This window comes from Dermacentor andersoni, chromosome 4, assembly GCF_023375885.2.
Source record: "Dermacentor andersoni chromosome 4, qqDerAnde1_hic_scaffold, whole genome shotgun sequence".
Classification (NCBI taxonomy): Eukaryota; Metazoa; Arthropoda; class Arachnida; order Ixodida; family Ixodidae; genus Dermacentor; species Dermacentor andersoni.
Genome location: NC_092817.1, coordinates 67,739,535 through 67,761,468, shown reverse-complemented (window position 1 = coordinate 67,761,468; position 21,934 = coordinate 67,739,535). Strand labels below are relative to the sequence as shown.

General features: G+C 47.6%; 1 protein-coding gene across 2 annotated transcripts in view; it reads right to left on the bottom strand.

Annotated features, from left to right (window-relative positions):
• The window catches only part of LOC126536244 (KICSTOR subunit 2-like), a 58,670-nt gene that overhangs the window by 18,061 nt on the left and 18,675 nt on the right, over positions 1–21,934 (bottom strand). The gene's annotated exons all lie outside the window — the stretch shown is intronic.

Genomic DNA, 21,934 nt, shown 5'->3' with positions numbered 1-21,934 from the left:
CTACATACGAGAGCAGTCGGGCTACAGGCCCGAGTTTTACGCCCAGCTGCCCGGCCAGAACGCCGCCCCCGTCTGTCGTGCCGCCTGCTGCCCGAGGCCGGCGTTCGAGCTTCTGTGCTTGTGGGCAGGACGAGAGCAGTTGGGCTACGGACCCGAGTTCTACACCCAGCTGCCCAGGCAGAACGCCGCTGCCGTGTGCTCGTGCCGCCAAGCCGCCTGCCTTCTACCTTCAAGCCAGAACTAGCGCGCTCTGGTCACCTGATCAACGGGTCAACACCCCAACCTTTGGTGAGACCGGCGCAACTCCTTTCATCAACTTGTTGCCACGTCTCCGCGTTGAGACTGTTATGCCTCCCTGCCGTCATGGCAAGCCCGGACACGCGCACTAGTTAACGTCATACTAGCCCCAGGTGTGTTTCTTACTGCCGTGATGTCTGTTTGAGTGTCTATTTTATGCTTTCTATTTCCTTCTATTTATTTTAAGCTTCTTTCTAGTTTCATTAAAAGTTTGAGCATGCTTTCGAAACTAATGCCTTTGCATCACAGCCTTACAAGGGCCGTACAACTTGCTAGCCTAACTTTGGAAGGTGCCACTGCAAGTTCCTGCGAAGGTATCCCAGCTGTCTATATGCTTTTTGTGCACGTCTGTTTAACGTGAACATCCCATTTTAATGTGTTTGTGATGGCAACACTTAAGTATTTAACTGTGTCGGCTTCTTTTACATGTAATCCCATTAGATGATACGCGAAAATTTTAAGGGTACCTTTTTCCGAGTTATATACATGGATGAAGATTTTGCTACATTAATTTCCATTCCCCATTCTTGACACCATCTGGCAATGTTAGTTAAGGAGGAATTAAGTCATATATGGTCGTTAATCGTTCGTACTGTGGTGTAGATGACGCAGTCATTCGCAAATAGCCTTACTGTTACATCAGGTTCAACATGAGAATGAATATCGTTAACAAATATTAGAAAAAGAATTGGACCCAGCACAGACCCTTGTGGAACACCGGAGTAGACATCTAACTCTTCAGATTCAGTGTCATTTATTTTAACGTACTGGCTGTGGTTTGAGAGATAGGTGGTTATCCAGTGTACTATGTTAGTGTGAATCCCAAAATTCTTAAGCCTGTCAATCAATTTTGGATGGGGCACCCTATCAAATACTTTGGAAAAGTCTATGAATATTGCATCAGTTTGAAGCCTCGAGTTAATTACTGTAGCAAAGTCGTGCATTATTTCGAGGAGTTGAGTTACGGTAGAAAGACTTTTACGAAATCCATGTTGTTTGGGGTAAAGTAGATTGGTGTCTTCAAAGTAGGTGGTAATTGCTTTGCTAATAATATGCTCCATCATTTTACAACAAGAACTAGTGAGTGAAATTGGCCTGTAACTTATTACCTCCTTTGTGAATCGGAAGGACCTTGGCACGGAGCCAGTCCATTGGCAGGGTGGTTGCTTGAAACGATGCTATGAAAATTGCATGCAAGAAAGGAGTTATCTGTTCTGCGTAACGCCGCAGAAAAACATTTGAAAGATTTTCAGGACCTGAAGATTTTTTAACGTCAATCTGTACCAATAAATTAAGTTTTCCTTCTTGAGTTACGACTACTTCAGACATTGATAACAGAGGATCCGTCACAGTTTCACTTTCTGTAAGCACAGGGGTACGTGTAAAAATGAACTGAAAGTATCTGTTAAATGTGTTGGCAACAGTGTGAGCTTCATCAGTATAATTCCATTTACATCGATCCGAGTCACGTGGTTCTCGGGCCTGGATAGGTAGCGCCAAAACTTTTGTGCATACTGTGTCATAAAAATTATTAGTGTCGTTGAAAAGAAAACATCTCTTGCCTTTCGTAGAGCAGTTTTTAGCTCACCAGAAAGTTGGCGAATATCTTCAGGATTACGTTTTTTCTGCCGCATCCTTTGTAGTTTTTTTTTTTTAGGTGGATCACACTATGCGTAATCTATGGGTTTCCACGTTTTGTACGTTTCAGTTGCGCAGGAACGAACGTTCCCTCACAATTTGTTATTATGTCTTTTAGTTTAATCCACAGATTATTCACTGTACTTTCACTGTGTCTGAATATTTTTCGAATATTTTTCGAAACTTCCGAGTTAAATTACCGATAAAATGTACTGCAGAACATGGCCAAAAAAGCAAATTTATTGCACAACTAGTGTACTCCCACATAGTTGTCCCTAGAAAAAAGAACAGTCCAATACAACTGTTCAACAGAATGGATGGCTACAAGTTGAATCACCGAATGTTGTCATGGAACAAAGCGAGCTGCTCAACATGTCCCGGAAGTAGACATATTCTACTGCTATTAACAACTGCACCGGACAATGAGAACAGGTGCTCGCTAGACATGCTTGTGGCTGGTATGGCCAGGTATTGCCTTGCAAGATGAGCCAGCAGAGGGCAAGCTCTTGCACCTTGCTCCAGCCACCAGCAACACAGTTCTTCCTTTCGGTGCAGAGTCACATTATGCAAGTACCTTTTTGCTTCTGCTTATGGCTGTGAATGATGTTGCTGGCTTAGAAGGGTGTGAAAATTCTTCCGCAGTGCTCAGTTGGATTGGAAATTTTCCTATGACACAGGTGATGCAACGTATGGTATCGGTGCGAAACTGGGTAACTTGATATTTTGCTCTTTTTAGGATGATGAAAGCTCATATCAAAGGAAAGTTATTTCGCACTTTGAAGATAGCTACGTTGCATCTTTCCTGCCAAACCCGTGCCCATGAGGGGTGCAAACAAAGGAAGGAGATCTTCAGCTGCACGTCGACCAGGAAAGGTTTCTACAGGCCGAAAACTAAACAATATCAAGACCTTGATGACAAGCTTGCAGACATTCTGAAGCAGCTCCATGTAGAGCGAGCTTGTCAAGGTAATGGCCCTTACAACAGAACTGCTTGTTGGCCTAGTTGGTGCTTGCTAAGAGACATGTTTTTTGCCGCAATTGAATACACACAAAAGGAAGACACATAAAGACAACACGGGCGGCACTTCCAACTGATTTATTTTGGGCTGTGATCCAAGAATATATATATATATGTACACACATGCGCTGGCTCTTCACAGACCTACGTTAGCCAGCGGTCAAACAATATAGTTTCCGATTTATAGAGCACGATAGATGTATCGCTAGTGCAATTTGTACCTTTATTTTTTATATAGCAAGCTTCCATCAACTCACGTGCTGTTTGAAATCTACTTCTGCCAAGAATCCTAACCTCAGAAAACCGTGGTTTGCACATGCAGGCCTTGCAGTGTGCAGGCAAATGTGCCACGCCATATTTCATTAGATTTAGTTCATGTTCCCTGGCTCATTCATTTATGCAGCGTCCAGTCTCTCCTATATAGGACTTCCCGCACTCAAGGGGAATTTCATACACCACGCCTGTATCTTATCTCCCGTAGGACGTGCTATGCTTCTTGCCACAGCCTTGCGAACCGGTCTCCTCACGTGTGGTTTTCGAACAGAATCAACCCAGTTTGACGGGGGCAGAAAAGGCAATGGGTACACCATACCAGCCTGCCACCTTCTTGAGATTATGGGAAACCTTATGAACATAAGGAATCACTGCAGGTCTTACGGTTCTGGCTCTTTCTTTCTCCCTTGTGGCGCTGGTACCTTTAACCTTCCGTAAAAGGCTTTCGGTGACTGAGGTGACCAACGAGTCAGGGAACCGTGCTTCTTTCAGTCACTTAATCTGATTATTGAATGAGGCCTGCATCGTGTGTGTACACGATTTTTCAAGGGCAGACTCCAGGCAGAGCATAGCAATTCCACGCTTGACAATATTGGAATGGCATGAATTATATGGCAGCAACCCTTTCTTGGCACGTGGGAAATATTGCCAACAAGCTTGTCCCTTATGACAGGTTAAACTTAAATCTAAAAATTGCAGGGTGTTAGACTGTGGCACTTCATGCGTAAACGAAAGCCCTTTACCATTGTCCATAAAAATGTTTAAAATATCATCGCAGCACTTCAGTGAGCCTTGTCTGTTAAAAAGGATTAAGAAGTTGTCCATGTATCTAAAAACTTTTGAAATGTTTAAAGTGCCGTCCCATTTAAAAGCCTCTTCGAGCAGGCGGTCAACATTAGATAAGAATATGTTGCACAGCAGCGGCGCAATACACGAACCAATGCAAATGTCTCGTTTTTGCAAGAAAAGCTGTTTGTCAAAAGAAATAAAGGTACTATTAAGATAGGCTTCCAATAATGTTAAAAAGTCATCAAGCGTAACACCAGCTGCATTTTGAAAAGCTATGATGCCGCTTTCTTCTATGCACATCTTTACCGCAACAAGAAGTGTATCATGTGGAATTGAATAAAACAGATCCTCAACATCCACAGAAAACGCATTGCCTATGGATTGTTTGTTTCATAGAGACTGCACTGTGTCTTGTGAATTGCCTGTCGAGAAAGGATCATTTACTTTAACAGTTTTTAGCACCTTTAGAATGTGCCTACTAAGTAGCAACTGCCACGTGCCACATTCGCTCACGATGCTCCTAAACGGCACATTGGGCTTGTGCGTTGTTGCACTGAAAAATAATGACGCGAATCTATGCAGTGCTTGCTCACTCTTCAAGTCTGCCGCCACGCGACGCAACGCAAGACGCGCTGCCGCCATGCGACGCTAGGCGCGCCCAGTTGAGACGCACCACGCAACGCAAGACGCGCTGCCGCCATGCGACGCAAGACGCGCCCAGTTGAGACGCGCCAAGACGCGCTTTAAATTGAGCGCAGACGACAGCGGCGGGCATTCTGCTCGACGACCGCCGAGCACGCTGGTCGCCTCGCCGCCGCCGGGTAACTCAGGGCATTGTGGGCGCAAGTCAGCCCAATAAACAGTCTTCTTTCGACGAACTTTTGTCCGTTCTCATCGTCCCTGCGACTGCCGTCACCACTACGTGACATCTGGTGGAGGTGCGGGGTAGCCTTCCATGTTCCGGACGCGTCCTTCAAGTCGTGAAGCCAGCCCTCAGCGCTTCGCACCCGAGGACGAGCCAGCAGTTCAGCGAGCCAGCCGACGTCTCCAGGGAAAGGATCCTGAGTTCGGGACCTTGCTGGACCGCACCAGAAACCGAAAAGACGCCGCTACGAGTACCGCAACCTCGCCGAAGATGTCGACACCGATCGTACTGCAGCAGCCGCGGGGGCCGCCAACCTTCAATGGATCCCTAGGCGAAGACCCCGACGAATGGTTGGACCAATTTGAGCGCGTGGCATCGTCCAACAAGTGGGATGATGCGGCAAAAATTGGACAGGTATTTTTCTCATTGGAGGGCTCCGCACGCACGTGGTACGAAAACCACGAGTCGTCCCTAACGACATGGGAGCTATTCAAGAGGGAACTATTGAAGGTATTCGGCAGTGTCATGAGGAAAGAAAGAGCCGAACGACTCCTTGAGTCCAGGATCCAGCTGCCAAATGAGCCCGTCCGTGGTTACGTCGAAGAAATGAAGCGCCTATTTCGCCGTGCCGACCCCGAGATGACCGAGGAAAAGAAAGTTCAGTTTTTAATGCGCGGCGTAAAAGAACAACTCTTTGGCAGCCTCGTCCGCCAGCCGCCAAAAACAGTCGAGGAATTCATGCAAGAAGCCAGCATGATTCAGAAGACCCTCGACGTCCGGGCTCGGCAGTACAACTGCCCTTCCTCTGTGCAATCTGTCCGGACCCGACGACCACCACCAGCGACAACTTGCGGGAATTGATCCACGAAATTGTTCGCGAGGAGCTACGCCGATTACTGCCATCTTCCGCACAGCCGCAAGCAGCAACTCTCATGGATGTGGTACGGGAAGAAGTGCAACAGGTACTTGGCACCCCGACGGCCACAGAACCCCAGGCCATGACGTACGCCGCTGTAGTATGCACTCCTCAGCCCCAACGACAACAACTACATCCTGTCCGACATGAACAACTTGTTCCCAGACACCGCCTCCCTGCCCCCGCCTGCTCAGCCTACGAGCAACGCTCAAGCCCCAGGAAATGCGACGCCTGGAGGACTTCCGACAACCGGCCGTTGAGCTTCCATTGCGGTGAGGCCGGCCATATTCTTCGTCACTGCCCGTACCGACGTATCGGTCTTCGAGGATTTGCCGTTGATGTCCCACGACCACGCTTCGGCCAACGTCCGCAGGAAATTGACGAGTACCTGCGTCGAGAGGAGTACACGCCGAACCGCCTTTCGCGCTCACCATCGCCGTCAACGTCGCGCTTTGCGTCGCCACGCCGCAGCTACGCAGCCGCGGTACGGGGAAGGTCTCCGAGCCCCCGTAGGGGAAACTAAAGACGGCAACCTCTGGAGGTGAGGTTGCTCACGAACGAAACGCCGAAGATCCTCCACCGACAACGCTCCATGAAGACGCTACACCCGCTACGCAGCATGAAGAAGCCCCACTCGCTGCACCGACGCCGCAGAAAATGACAACCCCGACCACGACGCGAACTGCCTTCGAAACGATGCCTCCACCCAGAAACGCTTCGACGATACACCCCACCCGCGACTCGAATACGCGACGAAGCCGTAACCCGACGCCGAGGGCGACGTGCAATGCAAGAGCCAAGACATCCGACTTAGAAGTGGCTATCGACGGTAGGAAAGTCACTGCTCTAGTTGACACAGGAGCCGATTACTCAGTGATGAATGGAACATTCGCTGCGCAGCTGAGGAAAGTCACGACCGCTTGGGATGGCCCACAAATTCGCACCGCAGGTGGCCACCTCATTACGCCATCAGGACGATGCACAGCGCGAGTGACTGTCAAAGGACACACCTATCCTGCGAGCTTTGTTGTGCTACCGCAATGTTCCCGCGAAGTGATCTTGGGCTTGGATTTCCTTAGTGAGCATCTGGCGATCATCGACCTGCGATCCAAGCTGATTACGCTTTCGACGAACGAGGCCATCCCTTCGATGAGAACTCTGGGAAATCACTTTGCCCTGAGCATCCTGAAAAAAGAAGTGAGCGTCCCACCCCGTTCAAGCGTTATTGTGACCGTAGGTGCCATGAAAGCCATTAACTCTGAAGGCATCATCGAGGGGAACAGCCAGTTGCTTCTCGACCGAGGAATCGGTATCGCAAGAGGCATCGCACATTTCCGCAACGGCCAGACTGAAGTACTGCTGACTAACTTCAGCGAAGAATACCGGCACATTAACAAAGGAACGGCGATTGCTTTCTTCGACGAAATATCCGACGCCAAGTATTTCTCATCGATGGACCTGAAGACCGGCTACTGGCAGATTGAGGTCGACGAAAGAGATCGCGAGAAGACAGCATTCATCACTCCTGATGGGCTCTTTGAGTTCAAGGTGATGCCATTTGGTCCCTGTTCCGCACCAGCGACGTTTCAGTGGGTGATGGATACAGTGTTTGCAGGCCTAAAGTGGCAAATTTGTCTGGTATATTTAGATGACGTCGTTGTCTTCGCCTCGAACTTTCAAGAACACCTCAAAAGACTTCGGATAGTGCTCGATGCCATCAAGTCGTCTGGCCTAACCTTGAAAGCCGAGAAGTGCCACTTTGCTTATGCAGAGCTGCTGTTTCTAGGCCACATCGTTAGCAGGGAGGGAGTACACCCAGATCCGCAGAAAACAGCCGCTGTTGAACAGTTCCCACCGCCGGTCGATAAGAAAGCTGTGCGCAGATTCCTCGGACTGTGCGCATATTACCGACGATTTGTGAAAAACTTTTCGCGCATTGCCGAGCCCCTGACCCAACTAACGAAGGCAAACGTGCCATTTAAATGGGAAGCGCCGCAAGCAGAAGCCTTCAAAGAACTCCAGCGCTGTTTACAGTCTTCACCGATCCTCGCGCATTTTGATGAAAACGCTGATAGTGAGGTGCATACCGACGCAAGCAGTGTGGGCCTAGGCGCCGTCCTCGTTCAAAAAAGCGATGGGCTGCAGAACGTCATCGCATACGCTAGCCGCTCCCTTTCCAAGGCCGAGGCTAACTATTCCACGACTGAGAGGGAGTGCCTTGCCATCTGGGCTACGTCGAAATTCCGCCCCTACCTGTACGGACGACCGTTCAAGGTGGTCAGCGATCACCACGCGCTGTGCTGGCTTGCCAATTTGAAGGACCCCTCTGGCCGCCTCGCTCGATGGAGTCTTCGCCTCCAGGAGTTTGACATCACCATGGTTTACAAGTCCGGACTCAAACACTCTGACGCCGATTGCCTCTCACGAGCCCCTGTAGATGCGCCGCCACCGGACGACGATGAGGACGCCTTCCTGGGACCCATCAGCTCCAGCTCTTTTGCCCAGCAGCAACGCTCGGACCCTGACCTAAAATGCCTCATAGAGTACTTGGAAGGCAACGTTTCTTCGCCCCCTGCCTCATTCAAGCGAGGACTGTCTTCCTTCTGTGTACAGAATGATGTCCTCATGAAGAAGAACTTCGCAGCGAACAAAACAGCCTACCTCCTTGTTGTACCTGCTTGTCTCCGCGAAGAAGTTCTACAGGCTTCCCACGATGAGCCGACAGCGGGACATCTCGGGTTTACTCGCACTCTCCGCCGCATTAAAGAAAAGTATTACTGGCCCCGCCTTTCTGCCGATGTCGCACATTATGTGAAAACCTGCTGAGATTGTCACCGACGAAAGACACCTCCCACCCGACCAGCAGGATTCCTGAACCACATTGAACCCCCCGCAAGACCCTTTCAGCAGATCGGCATGGACTTGCTTGGCCCTTTCCCAAAGTCAACGTCTGGAAATAAGTGGATCATCGTAGCCACCGACTACCTGACTCACTACACCGAGGCAAAAGCCCTGCCGAACGGAACAGCAGCAGAAGTCGCCAAATTTTTCGTGGAATGCATTCTTCTGCGACACGGCGCCCCCGATGTATTCATCACGGACAGAGGAAGAGCATTCATGGCGGAACTAACACAAGCCATCCTGCGTTACAGCCAAACCACCCACCGGAGGACAACTGCATACCATACGCAGACCAACGGACTGACCGAGCGCCTGAACAAAACCATCGCCGATATGCTCGCCATGTAAGTCGATGCCGAACACAAGACCTGGGACGTCATCCTGCCATTCGTCGTCTTCGCCTACAACACCGCAGTGCAGGAGACCACCCAGATGACGCCTTTTAGGCTCGTCCACGGAAGGGAGGCCACGACCACGCTAGACGCCATGCTGCCCAATGTTACAGAAGAAAAGAACGTTGATGTCGCCGCCTACCTTCAACGCGCAGAAGAAGCTCGAAGGCTTGCCCGATTACGAATCGAAGACCAGCAACGAACCAACACCAGACGCTACAACCTACGAAGACGCAACGCGGAATACAAGCCAGGAGACGCAGTCTGGGTTTGGACGCCCATTTCGCGCCGTGGATTGAGTGAAAAGCTTTTGAGCCGCTATTTCGGCCCATACAAGGTTCTTCGTCGGCTAGGTGAACTGGATTATGAAGTCATCCCTGACGCTATGACTGCATCCCAGCGACACCGCGTACGACCAGAAGTTGTTCATGTCGTCCGCCTGAAGCCCTATTATACGCTCTAAAGGACGCTGCATTTTTACACTCCGTGTTTATTTTCGCACGGTTCGTTTTATTTGTTGCTAGTGGCATTATTTCTATTTATGCATCGGGTCGATGCCTCTTTGAGGGGGGAGTAATGCCGTGAATCTATGCAGTGCTTGCTCACTCTTCAAGTCTGCCGCCACGCGACGCAACGCAAGACGCGCTGCCGCCATGCGACGCTAGGCGCACCCAGTCGAGACGCGCCATGCAACGCAAGACGCGCTGCCGCCATGCGACGCAAGACGCGCCCAGTTGAGACGCGCCAAGACGCGCTTTAAATTGAGCGCAGACGACAGCGGCGGGCATTCTGTTCGACGACCGCCGAGCACGCTGGTCGCCTCGCCGCCGCCGGGTAACTCAGGGCATTGTGGGCGCAAGTCAGCCCAATAAACAGTCTTCTTTCGACGAACTTTTGTCCGTTCTCATCGTCCCTGCGACTGCCGTCACCACTACGTGATAATATGTTTAGCGCTATAGCTCTCAGATTGGTAATATCTTTGGCCAACTTGTCCAAGTTGAACGCCTTACATAGCCTGACAACTTAGCTCTTTACCTCTTCAGATTTCCTAATCTGTACAATGTTTTTGTTTACAGCCTCTGTGTCTTTCTCATTGTACATTCCTCTAGGAAGTACCACAAAACACCCCTCTTTGTCTGCTTCCAAAATAACTAGGTTATGATCTCGTTGCGTTTTCTGTGGATGTAGATTTCAAACAGCACATGAGCTGATGGAAGCTTACTATATAAAAAATAAAGGTACAAATTGCACTAGCGATACATCTATCGTGCTCTATAAATCGGAAACTAGATTGTTTGACCGCTGGGTAACGTAGGTCTGTGAACAGCCAGCGCATGCATGTACATATATATATATATATTCTTGGGTCACGGCCCAAAATAAATCAGTTGGAAGTGCTGCCCGTGTTGTCTTTATGTGTCTTCCTTTTGTGTGTGTTCAATTGTGGCAAAAAACATGTCTTTTAGTAACGGCCCTTGAATCGGCACACAATCGGGGTGTATCCAGGAGTGACCTTAGAGCCAGTAAACTGGATCACTGAAGGAAAGGAACTATCAGCAGAACAAACTTCACATTCTATGTGGGTGTATTGTGCTTGTCTCTTTCTTTCTCTGATCATCAACATAGGCACATGCCATAGTTTTAAAAATCTCTTGTAACATTACGTTCAGGTGCATTTTTATTTTGAACTCTCGAAAATTGGGTGAGCATTACATTCAATTAAAGACGGTATAAGCAGATGTTAAGCTTCACACTTTTATGCTGCACTCTTTCTATTCTGTGGGCACCGATTGAGCCACCTTGTCTAAAATATCGTCATGGTGCAGTGGCAGCGGTTAACCTTTCCGATAGGTCGAAGTTTGCGTGGAGAATTGAGTTTCCACGCGTCACTTACAAGTGCTGTGATTTGATTTTTAGCAAATGAAACCCATGGTATTGATTTTCCGGAACTTCGAATACTTCGAATAGTAAAAGTTTGGTGTGAATCGAATCGAATAGCAAACACTATTCAAAAAATATTATAAAGTTCGAATATTCGCACACCCCTCGTAAATTGTATTTGTGTGGCATTGCGAGTCCAGTATGAAACGAGAACTGGCGTATAAGCACTGTGTGCTAACCTATTGCACCACTGGGGACAAGTCCAGTATGAAAGCTGTGAAATTATGTTTAGAGACATTTTAACTATGACTTAGATCTGAATACAAATGAAACAAGATAACCTTTACAACATGATGTGTTTTACATGACATGCTTTGTTCCAATACTGACAGATGGCAATGCCATACTGGTTTGACAGATGTTACATTTTGTTGTTGCTGCAAATGATGCTAAGGATTAATGATGATTTCTTCTGAATGAAATAGGCAAGTAATGGTACACACAGACATGGTATTAAATTGCATCCGCTGATAAATGCCACCTCTGTGTGAATTTTAAGGGCTAACAACCTGTAGCACCAAGTGGACAGTACTGGCAATGACAGATGATAGCACCATTGTGTTTCTGCAAATTCTGCATTTTGGTGTTGCTGCCTCAAATGACACTTACAATCAATGATGATTTATTCTGTAAGAAAAAGGCAAGTAGTACAGGCAGACATGGTATTAAACTGCAACTGCTGCTAAATGCTACCTCTGTACGAATTTTGAGTGACAATGAGCTGTCACACGAAATGGATGGTACTGGTGATGCAGTGAAGTGCCAGAGATGCAAGCAAACATTAATTTGCCTTAGCTTGTGTCAAACACATGTTGGCCACAGAGGCACCTACATATAACAACACAAGTACTACTCATAACTGCCACTTATTCTGCTTTCGAACGGAGCTGTGAAACAGACGGAGGCAGGGCCTGTTTCACTCATACATTCTCATGATACTTCTGTTACCTCCAGCTTTTGCCGATTATTCATCTAAGCATAGTGCGATCACTTGGCTCACTCAATGCTAACATAGCTGTCAAAGTGCATCGTCAAATATGTGGTGTAGAACATCAGGGATGCAGAAATGGTTACACAGTGGTGGATTGTTTTGAAGAATAAGTAAGTGTGGCAGAACCTTGTGAAAAGTGTTGCAACTGTAGCAGCACCAATGAGGCAACGCATCGAAAGATGGGACAGTACTACCACCGATGCTGTCGGCGTTTCCCCGTGTTCACGGCGAACGCGCAGTGCCTGTAACTACAGCCAGCGTCTCTGACGGCCACTTGGCAAGTTTAGACAGTGAAAGGAGAGTTCGGCTCACTCGCCGTGTAGCGACGGAAGTCACTGCCTCTTCTCCATCGTGCAACCTTTCTGATACAACAAGTTCCTGTTGTAGATCCGTGCTTACTTGTCCTTACGCTATCACATTTCGTAAACACATGCATGCGACATCTACAGTATTGATGACCACGGACTTTTGAAACTTTGCAACTATTTGCTGACTACAGTGAGAATGGAATCCACCAGCAACTCCAGACAAGCCTCCTCCAACCCCGCAGTGACTCAAGCAGTCTATGCTTTTTCATTCTGACTACTCACGTTCTGGCCAGCTGACCCTTTCCACAACTACAACCACTGGGCGTCCTTCTATATTGTTCAGACTCCCGAATTTCACTGGGCTTTTTCACTAGTCGGGGGCCTATGTAGCAGCACCCACCAACGAGGCAACACATCAAAAGATGGGACAGTACTACCGCTGACGCTGTCGGGATTTCCCCGTGTTCACGGCGAACGCGCAGTGCCCGTAACTACAGCCAGCGTCTCCGATGGCTGCTCGGCATGTTTAGACAGTGAATGGAGAGTTGAGCTCACTCGTCGTGTAGCGTCGGAAGTTGCTGCCTCTCCTCTATCCCGCAACATTTCTGACACAAGTTCCTGTTGTAGATCTGTGGTTACACCATTGCATCTCGTAAACACATGCACGCGACATCTACAATGTCCGTTGACATGGCCGGGGGCCTATGTAGCAGCACCAACAAGGCAACACCCCAAAAGATGGGACAGAGCTACTGCCGATGCAGTCCGCATTTCCCTGCGTTCACGCCGAATGCGGGAAATGCGGACGACGTTGGCGGTAGCTCTGTCCCATCTTTCGATGCGTTGCCTCGTTGGTACTGTTACACAACCAGGGAAACAACGCCATCAACAAGCAAAACAAGCTTGGCATCCATCATGTGCTTGCTTTTGCTACGTAAAACAAATGCACTGCTGCTATTGGGTGCCGCAGTGTTGCATCAATGGGACAGTGAAATGTGGATCCAGAGCCATGCAAATTCATATTCAGGGCTTCTCTCATTTGTTTGTATTTCAACGTTCCGGCATCCAATAACTTCCATTTGTGTACATTCATCATCATAATTTCTGCTGCTCTTACTTTTCTGACATGTTGAGAATAGACAAAAGGCAAAAGAAAGTGGTGTTCTTGAAGAAGTGCTGAAGGGCCTCTTCATTGGGGCCAATCAATGAATTTTGGGCCCCATAAAAATTTGGAGAATACTTAAAGGACCCCTGAAATGGTTCAGACAAATTTTGTAGACACGTAGCTTACAGCTAAAGTTAATGATTCGCACCACAATTTGTGTGAAACGTCTCATATTAAGAGAGCTACGAAGATCACTAGTTACCCTCTTCCATAGTCACGCATTTTCTCCTCAACTCGTTCGCTGAGTGATCGGGGCTAAGCTCCACCTTCACTGGCTCTGCGTCATGATGGCACGTTGTGACATCGACTTTTGGTTCTCTAGGAGCGAGTGCGTGAAGCCTCTCCAAACTCTCCGCCAGCTTCTTGGCAGTCGACCCCAAGCGAGAGCTATCAAAGCAGCGTGCGTTGCGAGCATTCTGTCGCAGCGCCGAACATGTCTGATATTCCGGTAACCACAGCCGAGCTGGGCGTTTTGACGGAACAGTGGAAGCATAAACTCAAGCTGATGAAGGAACTTTAGCGTAGACGTATGTGAGCTACGTGGTCGGTATGCACGATCCAGCCAACCGCTGGCGCAGAGCTTAACCAGCCAAACAACGATTTATATTGCTCTAACCAAGTATAATAGATTTTAAACATTTACAAAACAATGTGTTAATGATTACACTCCTGCAAAAAATTTACACCAGCAGCAAAGAAGAATACATTTCATTACTGCTACTGTGTGTGGTTGAGCTCTGTGCCACTAAGTGGGTGCGCCATGCAGACCATTCACAATTGCACTTCTGCTGATCTTGTGAAACCACACGGTCAAATGGCCAGGCCCTGTCCCTTTGCGCTTGCGTTTACCCGAATGCCGGACTCACAAAACGCTATTGCATTAGTATTTTCCGGTGTAAAGTGACGGCCACAAACACGCAAATCCTGGCGCCGATTGGATAGAGGCAGTTTGTTGCGCTGCAGCCAGTCCGCTTATCTGCTGCCTTGCAGAAAGACACAATGTTGCAGCTTGACATATTGCCAGTCACTACGTTTGCACTCCACAATGCAACAAAGTCGAATCATAGTGCTCGCGAAAAGACTGAGACCGACTCTGATCGCGGAGCTCTCGTCAAAACAGAGCATGTTGTAACACAAGCAGATGACGCTTGCTGTGTGCCAGAAGTGCTTAAGTGTAGTGAGAAATTGTTCTTGTGCATTCTCTTTATGTTACTTTCCTTTTATAGAAACAAATTAACTAACATTCCAACTATTATGAACATCATTTGTTCACTATAAAGGTGGAAACATTATTGATGACATGCCCTGGGCAGCCAATCGGATAGCTTGCCATACTGACGTCAATTGGGTGATTTACGTCATATGGGTAGGGGCGGCTAAAAATTCTGCCAGACAGTGTGCTGCGATTGGCAGCGATGTACAGTCTTAAAACCTTATAATAAATTACACGCTTTAACAGAGCACTTAGATGCATCAATTAGTGATCAGAAGGACCTACTCTAACAACTCAGTATGTTTGTACAAAATTGCCAAAGTCATTTCAGGGTCCCTTTAAGCTTTGCCTTTCAGGGTGGAATGCGATAGCATTCAATGATCCCTGACTGCTTCTCACGCTTTCTGGCAACTGCAGCTTATGCCACCATAATGTTTACCAGGAAATTCTGGCAGCCAAAGCTATGCATGTAGGCGAGCTTTCTGGTAGAAATGCGGCCTCTTGTATGGGCCACGATACCTAGGAGGTGAGCACCATCTGGAGGTGTTTCAAGGAACCAAGCATGCCACTCTGTGGCCTACGAGATTTGCACACATTGGTGCGCGCAAATCTCGGATGCCGTGGCCGGTCTGTGAATGGTAGAAATGCTGGAAAATGGGCTTGTATTTGAGTTTTCACGTAACAAAACTACGTTTTCTCGTATATTTAAATTACAATCTGACACTATCATGTCTGTAGGTTGTGTATAAGTCATGCTTTAAGATTCTTCTGACGTATTTTACTTTGTGAAATTCAATTATTACAGTAGTTTCTTTATGCTACACGGAGGGCGTGTGTGGTTGGGTGTTCGTGGTTTGGAATGATTTCTGCTGAAATGATGGTCGACGCCGCATGGGGGATGGCGATGCCGAGTTTTCTGTGACACGGGGCCCTTAGTGCTATCATGCTTTTTTTAAAAAGCCTAGCTTCAGAAAGGGCAGATGCATAGCGCAGCCTCTGTGCAAAATTTTATGTTTGATGTGCGGGTGCATGAGTCACAAAAGGCTTGTAAAAGTAGACATTTTTGATACTGAAGCCAAAAAAATGCCACTATTACCACTCAGCAGAAGCGGCGCACATCTCGGAATGCACAGCTCCTCAGCCTTATCTCTGAGATTAGGCACTAACCATGACACAGTGAAAAATCTCAGAGGCGACATGCTGGGACTTGCAACATCACCAGTAACCATAAGGGGAATGCGTTGTCTGATTAGGTAGAACTTAAAGGATGCTAATAAGAAAATTGGACAATTATTAGCCCTGCAGGTTTGCCAAAATTGCTTCCGTAGTATATCTACATACAGTTGAACCCACTTATAACAACATTCAAATGCCATGAAAATTCCATTGTTATAACTGATCATTGTTAAAACCGAGTTGCATGAAAAAATCAAAACAGGGAGATCGCAGAGCTGATCTTAGCAAACTATAATGGTGGGGAGGCCAGTGCCCCTCCCCACTATATCCCAACCACCTTCCTCCATCCGGCTGCTGATTGTGCTCATTCGTTTAACTGCTTCTTGGGCGCTCTGATCACGTGTACAAGTCACGGCTGTCGGCGTTAAAGAATGGCACTGCTATAACTGCAAAGAAGTGTCATGGGCGGCAAGTGATATGCGAGCACCGCCGAGGCAGTGCTTTTGTGGGCCCAAAAGTGGCCTTTTAAAAAAGATGCGAGGAAGTTGCCATCGCAGCCTGTCAGCTTGAGAGATCCAGAAGAAACACTGAGGCGAGAATGCCACAAGTGTCTCGCCACGTATTGTCGCACTGCATTGCATGAGGAAACCCTATGTCCGTTAGCCTTGCCGACATCCTTCTCCAAGGTGTCCAGGTGCTCCACGTAGTGCAGCGGAAGGTTCCTCATGAAAACAAAGGCCTGGAGAGACTGAATCATCTGTTAGGCCCCCTGTGAGGACAACGTTGAGGTAGCCTGCCCTATCGCGTCATCACTGCTGTCGTTGCCGTCACTATCAGATGCAAGCATGTTCGCGACGATTGCTGCATCGGTTAGAAGCACTTAGTACTTAAGTTTCCAAATCTATAGTCGTGCATTGCCGATTATCAATGGGCAGGTCAGTCATCTTCCGTCTCGGCGGAGAGTCAAAAGAGGCTGAGAAACCACGGGGCCAGGAATGATTTCGACGCAAAAGACGAACACGGGGCTGTTTGCAGAACTGCGCTGAATGAGGAGCCAGCGAGCAAGATGCGAGCAGCGCAGTTGGCACAGTCTATTCGAATTTCGGAGGGTGGTGCGGCGTAGAGATATGGCCGCAGCCCATTCGTGTTCGGAGGGGTGGAAGGGCAACGGGAGAGAGGCACGCGGAGAAGGCTGGAAAATGAGTGCGCGGCGGCTGTTCGAGTATCGGGCCATCGTGCAATGGCTCGAATTTCTTGTTTTCTTTTTTACTTTTCAAGGATTTCGCATTTCACTACCTTTCGGCTCGGAAACCGAGCAGCCACACTTCATCATTACAACCGATGATGTGGCATCGGGGCATTGTAGTAAACGGGTTATTTCACCATTCAAAACATACAAAAGTTGACGGTGCAGCAGCTTCTCATTGTTATAACCGATATATTGTTAAAACCGGAATCGTTATAAGTGGGTTCGGCTATATTACTCATTTATTACCAATTTATCAAAAGTGAAATTTCATTGCAGCTGGCCTTTATATGCTGTCATGGTGAAATGTTACATGTGGTGCTCATATCCTATAGAGTAAAGTCTATCAGTTTGATTCCAGCTGATTAAATTTTTCCGTTAATTTGATCCCAACTAAATATCCCAGTCAATGCCAATACATTTCTATGGGCCACACTTTCAATCCTGGAAATGTGCCCTACAGGCTGGATGGTGTTCTTTCTGGTCACACATTGAGCTGATTGCCATCTTCTTTGTCTGCAGCACCCCAGTTGATGATAGTGCTGCTACAGGTATGTAGCTCCTCACTAGTGCTTAGCACGGTAAAAGTATGGCACAGATAGAAAGTAACTCAGCTAATCAGGAAGAATGCATGCATGCAAAAGGGCTAGTGCTTGTCACACATTGTAAGTGTGGAACTATATATTTACACTTTGCAAGAAAGCAGTTGCCCATGTACATAAAAGAATTAGATGGAAGAAGACATCCTGCACTTCAGTGGGGAACCTCCAGCAGCTGTGGCTGCAAAAACAGCACCAGGTGAGAAGGGCACAAGCAGCAGACAGAATAAGATAAAGGCAACGTGTGTAGGGACGCGTGCTAGAGGAAAGGTATGAACACCATGTGTTGAAGAATGGCTGGTGCTCGGCACAAGGCTCCCTCCATAGACATGTCATTATCCGTAGCACACATAACCCACAATATTGGTCTCAGGTGACTGGGACTAACTGTGGTGTGCTGGTTGAGTCATTTGTTCTTGCGAGCGTCGTCCCCTGTAAGGTCAAAAGGAAGGGATTGCATAGCTGTGGACCACTTGCTGCCTAACTATGCTGATGATGCAGGGAGGCTAAGCCTGAATGTGTCGATGCTAGCTATGTCAGCTGTTTATGAGCCTGTTGTGTTGAGATCAACTGCAGTTACGGAAGAGTCAACGTTGCTTAAGTCACTGGTATGAGGGCGATGCAGGTAAGATTAGTTTGGGGCACACGGCATACCTGTGGCAGTAGACAATGAGTGAAGTGTGGACTTTGCACATTTTTCGCTGTTGCATCTGCTGGGGCCTCACATCACTGAAAGTAATTGGCAAGGTGGTGAAAGCACTGTAGTTGAGGCTGTGGAGGATAAGGGCAGAGTGGGGCCGAGAGTGCCGTTAGCAACATGAAACTATGACAGCAGAGGTGTAAGTATGGTGTCCTCACAGGAGCGACTGCTTGCAAGACAGCCAAGCTTGCTTGTCCACTGGTATCAATCAGAATGATTGGCAAAGAATGATGATTTGGCTCTATGATGGTTGACTTCTGCTGGCTCAGAGTCCTAGGTGGCTCATGTTGTTAGCAGAGTGGATGCTGTTGACAGAAGAACAGGTGGCGGATTCAGGACATGGTGGGAATGACATCAATGAAAATGCAGTATGATGGGAAGACTAGTCGCCTGCAGTTTCTTTGTTCATCTTACTCTCTGCTGTGGTTCCTTGAGTGTACACTGATAAGATGCAAACTCAGTGGTGAGCTGGACCGACGAAAGCTTGCAGTGACGGTTTTGTTTTAGACTATGCTGAGGTATTTGCAGCACTGTTGTCATTGTACTGCACGATGTGGTTTGCGCCTCCAAGTGAGTGGTGGTGGGCATGAGCACATCACAAGGGCGTTTGGAGTGCCCGAGGGCAAGTTCAGCAGGCTTGGGGGCCAGGAGAAAACACAGTAGTGCTGCAAAGATGTCGTTGATCAGCAGACCATATTTGAGAGACAGTTCAATGTCGGCACTGGCAAGAGGTGCTATTGGTGGGCACACAGGTAGTGGTACAGATGGAAAAGATGGAACCGAGCCGCAGTCGAGGCTAAGTGACGGCGTTGCTGGTGAGGGAGACGTCAACGGCCTGACGCTGAAATTAGCCAAGGCCTTTAGATTGTCGTAATGTGTAGGGGAACCGAGCAAGCATAAGGACTGGCAGAGAAGGATGTCAGCAGGGAGATTAACATCAGAACTTTGTATCTGAATGGTTGGATCATGATCAAGTTCCGAGCCATGGCAATCTCCATCTTGACGAACCAGCCTAGAACATCTGGCTGCTCAAACCTGGACCTGAACTGAGGCGTCGGCCAACCTGCCATAGTCACTCCGTTTGAAGGAAAGGTGTGACGCACCAAGTCCCCAATATGTTGTTGAGGTCACCATTGCTGATGACCACAAGGGCCACATTTACATGAGAAGAGCATCAGCGGCCCTAACATATGAACAGTCCTGGCCAACATGTCAGAGTGCAAGCCCAGTAACTTGGAACATTCCTTTTCAAGCTCGCTCTCTGCTGGTCATCGACTTCCTTTGCAAACCTCACGAGCGACTGCTAGTGGCACTTTGGAACAAGTGAAATTTTATCAAGTTGATAGGAATTCATGTTACTGAAAGGCAGGCACGCCTTTCAGTAACATGGACACAAGACACAAGCTGACGCGGCGGGCCGCTATGTACTGTTCTCGATCGCACGCGCCTCACACATTTTCTCGTTTACATGAGATCTAGCGCTCGGAAAACGTATCATACGATTGCAGTTTGCCGTGTACTGAACCCTGGTGCTGAAAAATTGTGTTTTCCGGGAATGCATGAACCGGTAAAAATGAGTGCAACTCTATTGGGTCACTTTTTGTGTTCTCGATTGCGAATGTTGGCGCCGGGAAAACATACATAACGGAAATGTATCAATGAAGCTCTACTCCCATGGCGGCTGCATTTCGATGGGAGCAAAATGCGAAAACATCCGTGTACTTCGATTCAAGTGCACGTTAAAGAACCGCAGGTGGTCAAAATTTCCGGAGTCCTCCACTACGGTGTGCCTCATAATCAGAAAGTGGTTTTGGCACATAAAACACCATAAATATATATATATATATATATATATATATAAATGCTCTACTGTACCAATATATATACTACAGCCCAAGATAATTTCAAGCCATCAAGGAGCCTTTAAGCTAAGATAGTAAAGAAACAGAATGAAATAGGTCTGTGGCAATGTCTGAACTGAAAACCTTTGCGTGATGTGTGCTTGTGCTGTATGAACACCACAGTTGCATAGAGTAAAATTGAGAGAGCCCAAAAAAGGACATGCACAAGACTGAACAACAGAGTTCTGTCTGTGTCCTTTTTTTTTGCTCTTTTAATTTTACTATATACCATGAACCAACCAACCCAGCAGCGAGCCTTGTTAACCCCTGAAGCAGTTGCTGTCCTTCCCTACGCTTTTGTTAAAATGATGTGCATACGTATGCAACCTAGCCATGAAGATATCGGCAAGCAAATTACTGGCTATGTAGATGGTTCTAATGGAATTGATGGTGTTCTACATTACAAACCTTTGCACTCTGCTATGAAGGCAACAATAATGGCTTTGTGTCAATCTTGAACACTAAGAGTTGTTTAACCTGTCCTGAAATTACATACAATACGTATAATACAAAGTTTCAGTGTTAACAAACAGCGCAGGAGACCATCCAGCCCACATTGGCACACTTCTGAATTACATGGTTTTAAATGCATAAGCATTTCAATGCTTACCCAATGAGAAAACTGTCTGTCTGTACTGCAAGATGATAGCTTTCAGGATAGTGCCCACAGCAGCGAGCAAATTAACCTTCATGCTGCTTCTAGCGTCAAAGCAAGCTACACTGTGAGAACACACAGCGAGAACACACAGCACACGAAGCTGTCAGCACTGTCAGAGAAGAAAGGAGCCTTGCATCAACAACGACTAAACAAAGACTGAGTTTATTCAGCAAAGACGAAAGGGAACACGGCGGGAAACAATGTTGGGCACGGAGTGGCTCAAGTGGTCACATCCATTACGAAACCGAAACTGAGAATATCACACCATCGCAGATTGCTTTCGAGATTGGGGCCCATGTGTCTCCCTTCAACACGAATTCAGTGGCGAGAACACAGAGCATACGACGCTGTCAGTAGTTGGCGCTCCCTGTTGCTATCGCATATCGTATTCAAGATATGGCTCTCGTGGCCGCGCCAGATGCAGCCACCGTCAGAGTGCGGTTGATCACGGTTCATAATGGTTCTACGCCCATGGATAAGGAGCTAGAGAGCGATAACGGCTTACAATGTAATGATCGAAACGTCATCAGCACACGTGGCGCCGCCACTTGCAGTAGTTGGCTTGCGTTATCAATTCACCTTGCGCTGCCATCGACAGCAGTTTGTGTCACCACAGCGCTGTCATTTGTACTGGTCGGATCAAGTTTCATAACACTGATAATGACACCGGCCAGTGTAGAGAGGAGCAAGTGGCCCAATGCTTACACATACTTAAACAACTCCCACAGGACTTCCTGTGCATATATATATACTTATATATATATATTTTGTCCCTATAGGGGTGTGCACACAAATTTGTGAATTGTTGCTGTGAAGCAGAATTCAATAGCTCCTGAGCCACCATGTAAAGTCATACAGGTCATACACCACATGATGTCAAGTCCTACACCATGTCAGGTTATCATCACTTTCAGGAATACTTTCGCTTTCACAGCTTTTTGTGTGAC